Source organism: Odocoileus virginianus, chromosome 9 (genome assembly GCF_023699985.2).
Source record: "Odocoileus virginianus isolate 20LAN1187 ecotype Illinois chromosome 9, Ovbor_1.2, whole genome shotgun sequence".
Lineage (NCBI taxonomy): Eukaryota > Metazoa > Chordata > Mammalia > Artiodactyla > Cervidae > Odocoileus > Odocoileus virginianus.
Window position 1 is genome coordinate 59,646,845 of NC_069682.1, and position 12,036 is coordinate 59,658,880.

At 38.4% G+C, this 12,036-nt stretch overlaps 1 protein-coding gene across 11 annotated transcripts in view; it reads right to left on the reverse strand.

The window, feature by feature from the left end:
* NCOA6 (nuclear receptor coactivator 6) overlaps nt 1-12,036 on the reverse strand; it is a 94,778-nt gene that overhangs the window by 66,763 nt on the left and 15,979 nt on the right. For 7 of the 11 annotated variants that reach the window (XM_070472565.1, XM_070472559.1, XM_070472564.1 and 4 more), the window contains exon 2: nt 11,735-11,812. The exons of 3 other annotated variants lie outside the window; for them this stretch is intronic. The gene's annotated coding sequence lies outside the window, so the exon portion shown is untranslated. Of the gene's footprint in view, nt 1-5,817; nt 5,908-11,734; nt 11,813-12,036 lie in introns of those variants that run through there. One more of the 11 variants, XM_070472558.1, reaches the window with a different exon arrangement.

Genomic DNA, 12,036 nt, shown 5'->3' on the forward strand with positions numbered 1-12,036 from the left:
TAAAAGCAGCAAGACTTGGCAGTTCCCGGTTGTCCAGCGGTTAGGATTCAGCTCTTTCACTGCCATTGTTGGGGTTCAATCCCTGCTTGTGAACCTGAGATCCCACAAGCCACACAGCGTGAACAAAAGAAGAAAATAAAGGCAGCAAGAGAAAATGCAAATGGTTACATACAAAGGAATTCTCACAGGACCATGAGCTGTTTTCAGCAGAAACTCTACAGACCAGAAGCAAGTGGCATGATATAATCAAAGAGATGAAAGAAGAAACCTACAACCCAAAATAGCTACTCCAGCAAGGCTATCATTCAGATTTGAAGTAGAGATGAAGAGTTGTGCAGATAAGCAAAAGGTAAAAATTCAGTGTCACTAAACTGGCTTTACAAGAAATGTTTCTTCTCTAGAAAGAAAAGACCACAACTAGAAATATCAGAATTATGGGGAATTCCCTGGCAATCCAGTGGTTAGGATTCTGTGCTTCCACTGGAGGGGGAACAGATCTGATCTCTGGTTGGTGAACTAAGATCCTGAAAGCTGTGTGGCATGGTAAAAAAAAAAACAAACTTACTTGTAAAGGAAAGCATACAGTAAAGGCAGATCAACCACATATAAAACTAGTGGGAAGGTTAAAAGGTAAAAGTAGTAAATCATTTCTACCCATAGTAAGTAGTTAAGGGATATACAAAAAAAGAGGTAAAATAGAATGTCAAAACATTAAACGTGGTTGGGGAGGGAGTAAAAATGCAGAGTTGTTAGAATGTGTTTGAACTTAATTTACACACCCACAGAGTTATATATGAATCTCATGGTAATCACAAAGCAAAAATCTATAATACAAACATGCAAAATAGAAAGGAATCCAAACATAACACTAAAGATAGTCATCAAATCACAAGGGAAGAGAGAAAAAAAGGAACACAAAAGAATTACAAAACAATCAGAATAAAATAAACAAATGGCAGTAAGTACATACCATCAATAACTTCAAACCTGAATGGCTAAATGCTCCAATCAAAAGACACAGAGTAGCTAAATAGATACAAAAACAAGATCCAGATACACAATGCCTTCAAGAGACTCATATCAGATCTAAAAAAAACCAGACTGAACATGAGGGTATGAAATAAGGTATTGCATGAAAATAAAAAGAAAGCTGGGGTAACAGTACTTGTATCAAACAAAATAAACTTTAAAACAAAGACTAACCAAGAGTATTTTAAACTTTGACTATTTGATTTCAATGTTATCACATTTCCCTTAGAAATTGCAACTAATTTGGTACAAGATATTTAAAACTCTTCCTTCATCCACTAGTGCCTATTCTCCACTCTTCTCTCATCTTCCTTCTTTCAAAAAATTAACAGTAAGCTGGGAGCTAAAATGGAGGCTACCGAACAATGCCTGGTTCATCTCTATCATCACCTCTACCCTAATTTTTCATTGATATACTTAAGGACACACTGAGTTTCAGTTATTAACAGCACTGGCAACTAGGGCTGCTGCTCAAACAACTGCTGGACTCAAAAACGACTTTTCTGCTGAAGAGCAGGCATAAATGGGAGCCAGGAGGATAGCAACAGATTTCTAACTTCCTCCAACTACCTGTTCCTAAACAGCTTTCTTCAGAGGCAGCAACGGCAATGCTAAGTTACATTACCCTTCTGTAAGAGATTCACTTAAAACAGTCAGTGCTATTAGTATTATATACCTACAACCTTCCTCCTGTACTTCAGATTCCGTAACATACAAAGTAGTACATTCACCCTGAGATTTGAAGACAAATGCAGGAAGGGCAGAGATAGCAAAAGTCCTGGGAACCTTACATGCTGGAAATCATTTTTTTGTAGCCTAGACTTCAAATTATCAACAATAACAAAAAGTCGTCTTTTTCAAAGTAAAATTACCAGGCCAAAGGAAAGAATTTCCTCTACTCAATCCAGCAGGAAACACATACATGACTGCTGGACACTGGAAAGTATTCAGAAACTATGTGAATCAATTAGTCCTCTAGTTTAACACCTTAAAAGAGAATTCCTATAGCTACCAAGTAGCCAATGAAGCAACCAGTTTACCCTATCTGGCACACGCTAGACCTGTATATCCCTCTCCTTACTCAAGGAAGAATTGAGGGGAGAGATAGGAAAACTTTCTGCAACATAAAAGAAGGGAAACTCTGCCTCTGTAATCCAGAAAAGGAAAATATAAGGAGCAATCGGTTAAATTTTAGAAATCAACTACATTGCTTGATAAAGCACATACAAACTTGATAAAGCACATTGAAATAAGAGCTCAAAGTTCACAGGCAGAAATGAAAGAAGCTAGTTGAGATGCAGGAATAAATGTGACAGGGGGAAAAGAAAGGTAAAAATTACAAATATACCAAAGCAGAATTCAAATCTTTACTAGAAAAGTAAAGAGCAGAATACTTTCTTAGAAACACAGGGACAACAAATTCAAAATTTCTTGCAGAATGGAGTAGGAAAGGAGAAATAATGAAAAGTATGAGAGAGGACTGATAAGAAGAGAAGAGAGAAATAAACTTCAACTAATTTGCTATCCTGGAAACAAATGGACAGAAATAATCATCAAAGATTTTCTAAAAGGAAATGTAAACTTTCCTGGGCCAAAGAATGTTCTGCATCTCCAGATCAAAAGAGCTCACAAAAGACCAGCAAAATTACTAAAAAGAGAGTGACTGGATTTGTTCTAGTGAAACTTTCAGATTTTAAGGATAAAGAAAATGCCCCACAATCAACCAATAAGGAAAAAAGAAGTCATACACAGAAGACCAAAATTTGGTCTGGCCACAGATTTTTGGTTTGCAAGACTGGAAGATAATGGCAATATATTAAAGAATGAATGGAAAAAACAAGGTGACCTAATAATTCTGCTCCCTTCCCCACCAAGTTGTCATTCAGTGTGAAATCAACATGATACTTTCAGATGTATACCAATCATGTACTTTTTATTAAAAAGTACATAAAAAGTACATTGTCTGAATATAATTAACCAAAAACAAAGACCTTGAGAATAGGAAGGAAAAATGCAATCAGTTAAACATAAGACTGTGCTGTGCTGTGCTATGCTTAGTCGCTCAGTCATGTCTGACTCTTTGTGACCCCATAGACTGCAGCCCTCCAGGCTCCTCTGTCCATTGGGATTCCCCAGGTAAGAATACTAGAGTGGGTTGCCATGCCCTCCTCAAACATAAACACAAACATAAGACTAAGCCTGATAGTTATTATAAATATCAGTTCAGTTCAGTCACTCAGTCGTGTCCAACTCTTTGCGACTCCATGGACTGCAGCAAGCCAGGCCTCCGTCCATCACCAACTCCTGGAGTTTACCCAAACTCATGTCCAATGAGTCGGTGATGCCATCCAACCACCTCATCCTCTGTCATCCCCTTCTCCTCCTGCCTTCAATCTTTCCCAGCATCAGAATCTTTTTCAATGAGTCATGTCTTTGCATCAGGTGGCCAAAGTATTGGAGTTTCAGCTTCAGCATCAGTCGGCCAAAGTATTGGAGTTTCAGCTTCAGCATCAGTCCTTCCAATGACTATTCAGGACTGATTTCATATAGGATGGACTGGATCTCCTTGCTGTCCAATGGACTCTCAAGAGTCTTCTCCAACACCACAGTTCAAAAGAATCAATTCTTCAGCACTCAGCTTTCTTTATAGTCCAATTCTTACATCCATACATGACCACTGGAAAAAACACAGCTTTGACTGGAAAAAACACAGCTTTGTTGGCCAAGTAATGTCTCTGCTTTTTAATATGCTGTCTAGGTTGGTCATAACTTTCCTTCCAAGGAGCAAGCGTCTTTTAATTTCATGACTGCAGTCACCATTTGCAGTGATTTTGGAGCCTCCCAAAATAGCCACTGTTTCCACAGTTGCCCCATCTATTTGCCATGAAGTGATGAGACCACATGCCATGATCTCAGTTTTCTGAATGTTGAGCTTTAAGCCAACTTTTCACTCTCCTCTTTCACTTTCATCAAGAGGCTCTTTAGTTCTTCTTTGCTTTCTGCCGTAAGGGTGGTGTTATCTGCATATCTGAGGTTATTGATATTTCTCCTGGCAATCTTGATTCCAGCTTGTGCTTCATCCAGTCCAGCATTTCGCATGATGTATTCTGCATATAAGTTAAATAAGCAGGGTGACATATACAGCCTTGACATACTCCTTTCCTGATCTGGAACCAGTCTGTTGTTCCATGTCCAGTTCTAACTGCTGCTTCTTGACCTGCATACAGACTTCTCAGGAAGCAGGTCAGGTGGTCTGGTATTCTCATCTCTTGAAGAATTTTCCAGAGTTTGTTGTGATACACATAGTCAAAAGGCTTTGATGTAGTCAATAAAACAGAAGTAGATGTTTTTCTGGAACTCTCTTGCTTTTTCGATGATCCAGCAGATATTGGCAATTTGATCTCTGGTTCCTCTGCCTTTTCTAAAACCAGCTTGGACATCTGGAAGTTCACAGTTCACATATTGTTGAAGCCTGGCTTGGAGAATTTTGAGCACTACTTTGTTAGCGTGTGGGATGAGTGCAATTGTGTGGTAGTTTGAACAATCTTTGGCATTGCCTTTCTTTGGGATTGGAATGAAAACTGACCTTTTCCAGTCCTGTGGCCACTGGTGAGTTTTCCAAATTTGCTGGTATACTGAGTGCAGCACTTTCACAACATCATCTTTCAGGATTTGAAATAGCTCAACTGGAATTCCATCACCTCCACTAGCTTTGTTCGTAGTGATGCTTCCTAAGGCCCATTTGACTTCATATTCCATGATGTCTGGCTCTAGGTGAGTGATCACATCATCATGATTATCTGGGTCGTGAAGATCTTTTTCATATAGCTCTTCTGTGTATTCTTGCCACCTCTTCTTAATATCTTCTGCTTCTGTTAGGTCCATAGCATTTCTATTCTTTATTGTGCTCATCATATTATAAATATGATGTTAGTTTTGAAAAATTATTCAAAAGGAAGATAAGGTACAAAGTAAAAATTACTGTCAGTCACCATGATCTTTATTTGAGTACCATGAACAATTTTTCTAATATGCTCTGTCATTAATTTAATGGGTTACCTGCCCCTCCCCATTAAAGGATAAAGAGTTTTAGGCTAGGTCAAGGAACACTGGTCTATTTGAGATACCTCATACAATAAGTGGAGAAGACAATGACAACCCACTCCAGTACTCTTGCCTGGAAAATCCCATGGACAGAGAGCCTGGTAGGCTGCAGTCCATGGGGTCACAAAGCGACTTCACTCACTTTCACTTTTCACTTTCATGCATTGGAGAAGGAAATGGCAACCCACTCCAGTGTTCTTGCCTGGAGAATCCCAGGGATGGCAGAGCCTGGTGGACTGCAGTCTATGGGGTGGCACAGAGGCGGACACGACTGAAGTGACTTAGCAGCAGCACCATACAATAAGAACCATACAATAAGAACCATACAATAAGTGGTCTTTTGTGACTGGCTTCTTTCACTTAGTTTTATTTCTCCAAAGTGCTGTAGCAAGTAACAGTACTTCATTATTTTAAACCACCATATAACTTCCCTTTGTATGGGCTTCCAGGGCTTCCCTGGTAGCTCTGCTGGTAAAGAATCCACCTGCCATGTGGGAGACCTAGGTTCGATCCCCGGGTTGGGAAGATCCCCTGGGGAAGGGCATGGCTACCCACTCCAGTATTCTGGCCTGGAAAAGTCCATGGACACAGGAGCCTGGCAGGCTACAGTCCCTGGAGTCATGAAGAATTGGACACGATTGAGTGACTTTGTTTCCCAGGTAGCACAAGTGGTAAAGAACCCACCTGCCAATGCAGGTAGACATGAGATGCAGGTTTGATCCCTGGGCTGAGAATATCCCCTGGAGGAGGGTACGGCAATCCACTCTAGTATTCTTGCCCGGAGAATCCCATGGACAGAGGAGTCTGGCAGGCTGCAGTCCACAGGGTTGCACAGAGTCAGATACAACTGAAGCAACTCAGCATGCACACACATCCCTTTGTATGTAAACACCATATTCACTCATTCATCAGTTGATAGACATTTGGACTGTGTCCACCATTTGCTATTATGACTAATGTTGCTATGAATATTGGGGTGTACAAAATTTTGGTGTGGATATATGTTTTATTTCTCTTGAGTATATATACACCGAGGAGGAAAACTGCTGGGTCATATGTTATCTATATTTAACCTTTCAAGCCAGACTTTTTTCTGAAGGAGTTACACCATTTTGCATTCCCATCAGCAGTATACAGGAGTTCCAATTTCTCCACATCTTCACCAATATTTGTTGTCTTTCTGATTATAACCATCCTAGTGGGTGTGCAACTGTATCTCACTGTGGTTTTGACTTGCATTTCCTTGACAGCTAATGGTGGTCAGCAAATTTTCATGTTTATTAGCTACTAGAATAATTTCTTTCAGGAAATATCTATTCAAATTCTTTGCCAATTTTAAAATTAGAATGCTTGTCTTTATTACTGAATTATAAGAGTTCTTGATAAATTTTAGACATAAATTCCTTTTCACATATGATTTACAAATATTATCTTACATTTTGTAGGTTGCTATAGGGGACTTTTTTATTTGGTTCTCTTCTGTTTCTTCATATTGGCTGTTGTATCATATTTCTTTATAGGAGATGATTTTGTTTTGTAATTTGGGACAAACTGAGTATCTGGAAAAAGTTCTATTAAATTCTTACTTCAGGACTTCCCTGGTGGTCCAGAGGTTAAGACTCTGAGCTTCCACTGCAGGAGGCATGGGTTCAATCCCTGGTTGGAGAACTAAGATCCTGCATGCCTCACAACAGAGCCAAAAAAAAAAGCAAAAACTAAATATAAAAAATAAAACTACCATCACATATTGGTTATACATTCATATACAGTATATTTATCAGGTCATGGACTGAAGAGCTAAAGCAAAATATATATTATATAATACATAATATTTTGTATTATACAAGTCATTATATAATTTCATTATTATTTTTAAAATTTTGCAGGACAATTCTTGCCTGGAAAAGTCCATGGACAGAGGAGTCTGGCGGGCTGAAGTCCATGGGGTTACATGACTTGAGCATGTGTGCACGAGGGTGGAGGGAGATGGGTTGGTAGCAATAAAGTGGTAGAACTAAAAAAAAAAAATTTTTTTGTAGGACAAAGTACACAAGAGTAAAATGGCAAAATATAAACTGGGAATTATATTTGTAAATGACAAAAGGTTAATAAACTTAACATTAAAAATTAAGGAAATATTAACATCCCCCTCCAAAATTGGCCCTCCAAATAGAAAACTTATAAAATTAGAAATAAAAATCATCAATAAATATATGAAAACTTTGTTCATTTCATAAGTAATCCAAAAAAACCAAAATGAAATATGCCCTTCTTCCAACATAAACATTTTTAATGGAATACTCAACTGCAGCAAAGGTTAATATACAACAGATTAGCATTCATATTTTGCTCATAAATGTTCATTTTCCTTAACATCATAATTATAATCCTCATATCTAGGAATCTAGTAAATAATCTAGTAAATAATTAAAGATGTGGTTAAAGACTCATATTCAAAGATGTTTATCAAAATACTGATAGTGAAAAACTGGAACCTAGCTCAAGGCTCAACAACAAAAGTGGTGAATCAATTTAAATGTACTCAAATATTGCTTCTCCATTAAAAGTCATGTTTCCAAGAATACTTAACATCATGGGAAATGCTCACATTTTAAATATAATAAGTCTATAAAACTGATTCATTATTTTTATTTTCTTAATGTTTGTACACATGTTGGAAAAAAGACAAAGGAAACTCAATAATAAGACAAACAACCCAATTAAAAAATCAGCAAAAGATTTGAACAGATACATTACAATAAGAACATGAAAACATGTTCAACAGACTTTTGGACTCTGTGGGAGGAAGCGAGGGTGGGATGTTTCGAAAGAAGAGCATGTATATTATCTACAGTGAAACAGATCACCAGCCCAGGTTGGATGCATGAGACAAGTGCTCAGGCCTGGTGCGGGAAGACCCAGAGGAATCGGGTGGAGAGGGAGGTGGGAGTGGGGATTAGGATGGGGAATACATGCAACTCCATGGCTGATTCATGTCAATGTATGACAAAACCCACTGAAATGCTGTGAAGTAATTAGCCTCCAACTAATAAAAATAAATGAAAAAAAAAAAAAGAAGAAAACATGTTCAACATCATTGGTCATCAGGAGAATGCAAATTATAGCTACACCTACTATAATGGTTAAAAATAAAAATAATAATACTATCAAATGTTGACAAAGACGTAGAGCAACTGGAACTCTCATGTCAGTGGGAATGTAAAAAAGAAATAAATGATTTGGCAGTTTAAAGTTATATAAAGTTTCTTACCATAAGACCCAGCAATCTCTCTCCTAGGTATTTACCCAAAATAAATGAAAACATGTCTACCCAAAGACATGCCTATAAAAATGAATAGAACTTTATTTATAATGGCCTCAAGTGAAAGTAAACTAGAAACAAATCAAAGGTCTATTAGTTAGTAAGTGGATAAACTGAAGTATATTCCTATAGTAGAATACTGACAAATAATAATACTGAAATGATCTTCAAGTAGAGTAGGGAGGGGATTTTGTTCTCCATTGGACATCTGGCAGTCTGGACACATTTCTGACTGTTACCACTGGAGAGGGAAGTGCTAATGGCTTCTAGTGGATAGCAATCACGGATGCTACTGAATAACCCCACATGCACGGGACAATCTCCAAGACAAAGAATTATCCTGTTCAAAATGTCCACAGTGCCAAGGCTGAAGAATTCTGAACCGCTGATACATGCAACAACATGAATGAATATCAAAAACTTCATGGTGATCAAAAGAATATTCCTATGGCGTTCTAGTAGGCAAAACCAACCTACAGCAATAGGCATCAGATGGGTACTTGTCTCGGATTGGGGTGGGGACTGATTACACAAGGATGAGGCACCTTTGGAGTGAAAATGTCCTATATCTTTATTGTGGGGATATATACATCTATCAAAACTCAAACTGTACATCTTGCTATATATAAATAATACATGCAAGATTAGTAAAAAAATAAATTGTTGAAGGTGGATGAAAGGTACATGGGGGTTCAGGATAGCATTCTACTTTTGTATCTGTCTCAAGTTCCATGACAAAATGTTTTTTAAAAAATACATACGTATATAAACACTACATGATACAGGGAGACGCCTTAGTTGAATCATAAAACATACACACACACCACCCACTCAAGATTAAAATCTCACTGTGAGAATGATCTTTGTATTATGTCTCTGTTCTTGAAGGGGAGAGAAGCTAATGTTAAAGACAGAAGGAAGAAAGATATAGTCTGATACGGGGAAGGTAAAGGAAATTTCACAAACTATTCCTCACTACCCCTACTCCCTTTAATACCCCACTGAGTCCCAGCCTGGCACTAAGCCCATGTCTCCTGTGGTAGACAAACTTTTAAGATGGCCACCAATTATCCCAGCCTCCTGGTATTCATGCCCTGGTATAATCACCCCTGCCCCTCTTCCTCCCCCTGAATGTGGGCTAGTCTAGTGACTTACTTATAGCCAAATATATACAGTGCCATTTCCATGATTAGGTTACAAAAGAATGAGACTTCCATCTCCCTAGGAGACTCTACCGCCTTCTCAGCTTGCCACGCTGGAGGGAGCTACAAGGTAAGGAACTGACAACTGTCTCCACCAATAGCCAGTGAGAAACCAAGGCCTTAAAAATCCAACACCCCTTGACGAAGTAAATTCTGCCAACGACCAAGTAAGCTTCAAGGAAATCCTTCTTCAGTCAATCACTGAGATGACTCCATTCCTGGCTGATACCCTGACTGCTGCCTGCGAGACCCTGATACAGAGGGCCCGCCTAAACTGTGTCCAAACTCCTGACTTTTGGAAACTGTGCCCTAATAAATACATGTTTCAAGTGGCTAAATTTGTGGTAATTTGTTATGCAACAACAGATAACTAATGCACCCTCCTTGGAAATTCTGCTGAACATTCACATCTTTTTAAACTGTTTGGCTGGGACTTCCCTGGTAGTCCAGTGGCTAAGTCTCTGTGCTCCCAATGCAGATCCCTGCTGGGAATTCTTGATCCCTGGTCAGAGAACTAGATCCTACATGCCAAAGCTAAGAGTTCACAAGCTGCAACTAAAGATCCCATGTGCTACAACTAAGACCCAGCATAGCAAAAGAAATAAAGAAATATTTTAAAATAAATAAATAAACTGGCAGTTTCTTAACAAGTGAGATATACCAGTTTTGTTGTTTAGTTGCTCAGTTGTATCCGACTCTCTTGCATCCCCATGGACTGCAGCCCACCAGGCTCCTCTGTCCGTGGAATTTCCCAGGCAAGAATACTGAAGTGGGTTACCACTTCCTTCTTCGGGGGATCTTCCCAACCCAGGGATCAAAACGGCATCTCCTACATTAACAGGCAGATTCTTTACCACTGAGCCACCAGAGAAGCCCAAGATATACCATACAACTTGCTTAACATCTGACAGCTTGTAAGTGACAGCGCTGTGACTAGAGCCCTGTCAGTCAGTCACAGAGGCTGGACTCTTCACTACCACCACCACCACCCTATATCTCAGACCACTTGTGTACGAGGTAAAAGCATACTCGGTTCACTAAAGAATGATAGGTTCATCCACCCACTTAACAAACACTTAAGCACACATGCCAGTTATTGCTTTAAATGTTAACGATATAATGGGGAAGAAAATATATACATGGTATCTGCTTTAATGAAGCTTACATTCTGGTAAGAATTTAGGTTTAAAGAACAGGATTTTAAAATAAAAATATTTGTCCTTTATGCATATATTTATCCAAATATTTACACAAAAACGTCACAAGTTGCATAGTTGCCAGATCTGCTTTAACTAGCTAGAACAGTGGTTCCTAAACTTGTCGGCACTTCAGAATCCTGTTGGGATCTTTTAAAAATTCCTAGGCCATACCCCCAGGCCAATTAAATCACAACCTGGGATGCGGTGGTGGCTGGGAGGTAGAACAAAGACATCAGTACTTTGCAAAGTTCTACTGGAGATTCCAGTGTAAAGACAAGTTTGGAAAATCACTAAGCTTGAGTTTTTATCTGTCTGAATAATGATAAAGTTCATTCATGGTGACACAGAGTGAGGTAAAAGAAAGAAAAACAGAAAAAAAAAAAAAAAAACCCAAAGCCTGTATATACTTGCCCTTCCCTGAATGAGAGATTTGTAAGGTAAAGGTAACTGTGATTGTTTTCCCCAGTGTTATGAATTCTGAGAATATCACAAAGAGGGTCAAATAATTATTTTCCTTCTTGGATTTTTCCATGCCTCCATTCTCCACCAGAATCACAGACAACTGAGATACTCACTTTTTCATCTTTTCCTGTTATTTTCCAGAAACCAACAAAGAATTCTGCCATATTATATATAATCAACATATCTGATAAAGACATGACAACTGCTTTTCTATTAAGCAGATCTTTTTAACTGAGTCACTCTGGGTCCAATTCACATGCCAAATGCAGCTTGCTAAAGTAAATACCCTGTAGACACTGAGATCAAAATGGCTTCTTTTTTTAAAAAGGCTACTTCTTAATTCAATCCTTTGTTTAGGTTGAAACCAAATATTTTATAACTCAAACTTGCATTTGTATACTACAGAATCAACAGACCTGTTTAAGAACTCTCTGACCACTCTCAGAAAAGATAGTTAGAGGTTGAGTAGGAGCCCTCTCCATTCCATCCAGGACCTAGACAGAAAGGAAAAAGGGCAAAGAGGAAGAAGAGAAACATCAGAAAGACAAGACTTGATATAATCAAAATAAACCTATTCAAAGCACATTTTTGTGACTGGACAAATTCCTTCTCTCTACCCCGTTTCTACTAATTTCACTCTAGAAAGAGTTGTAAAAAACATGAGATTACCTACAGCCACAAGTCCAGTGATTTCTTTTAAAGGAAAGCCTATCATAAT